Source organism: Acyrthosiphon pisum, chromosome A1 (genome assembly GCF_005508785.2).
Source record: "Acyrthosiphon pisum isolate AL4f chromosome A1, pea_aphid_22Mar2018_4r6ur, whole genome shotgun sequence".
Classification (NCBI taxonomy): domain Eukaryota; kingdom Metazoa; phylum Arthropoda; class Insecta; order Hemiptera; family Aphididae; genus Acyrthosiphon; species Acyrthosiphon pisum.
Window position 1 is genome coordinate 10,036,446 of NC_042494.1, and position 1,288 is coordinate 10,037,733.

Below are 1,288 nucleotides of genomic sequence, written 5' to 3' on the forward strand. Positions count from 1 at the left end.
TGTATCCATAATTCGTTAGTACGTATAATTGCAGTTCGTATTTGGTACTGGGTTTTAATCCATCGAAGTTCACCGAGTTTTGTGTAGTCGAGTTCGATACTTGCGTGCCCTCGTCAATATCCTATACATTATAATACGATATGATATATTTTTAAATTTACATACAAATCAATGTACGTTGCTTATATATATATGGAACAAAAATAATCACAACATTTTAAATTTATGTATAGTTGTTGGTATTAAAAAGCTATAATTATGCTAACTTTAAGTATGACTTGGTATCCTTGAAATAAACCATTTAGTTTAGAACACTCGGTCTTGTTTATCGTCCAATTGAAGTATGCGCTTTGATTGGTTATGTACGAACCATTTTCGTCATTGGTCATTATAGGTATTAATTTTGGATCTATAATAATATGATGAATTTATCAGGTATTATAAATAATTATGAATATATTCAATACTAAAGTTTACGAAAACTACTAACTAGAGATAGGCGTTTTTACGAAAATAATATTAGTATTGTCGTTGTAAGTATATCCTTTAATTGTGGGTTCAACTTTTATAACATACTGTGTGTTTGGTATCAAATCCCAGATTTCGATTCGCGTCTGATTGTAAACTAATATCGATGTCCATATATTTGCTATGACCTCGTTTGAACAACTAAAATACTTATTGATCTATGCACAGGATTGAAAATACTTTTTAATATAGTAATTAACAGTGTAAACGTATTGCCTACCTATGTTTAAGTTATTAAATAATTAAATATAATATATAATATAATATGATTATCATACCTTGTATTTAATGTTATAATGTAACGGCGTATTTGCGTATTTTTCGTCAACATCCCACGTTATTATGAGTGATGAACTTTGGTTTAGATTGGCTTTTATGTTTCTTATTTGCACAAATCCTACCAAATGAGTTTGGAAATTAATGTTTTTGCGGTAGTTAAATATAGGTTTAGGTATAATAGTAAAATAAATAAAAACGGTAGTACGGTAGTAGATGTCAAGAGAGGTCGTTGTAATGGATGGGTTAAATTTGAATTCAAAGATATAAAATAATTGCATATCAAAATCGATTTTGAGAAAAGGCAGTCAGCCTTTAATATAACTAGGTATAATATGTATGCGCCGCGGAAGCAATGCGAAAGCAGATCCTGCGGCGTCGTCGGTTAAAACAGGAAAAAAAAAGGTATAATATGTATATTTTATGATATTATAGTGATTAAAGTAATTTTCTTGCTATTAAGTATTAGTCATTTGTACTACAG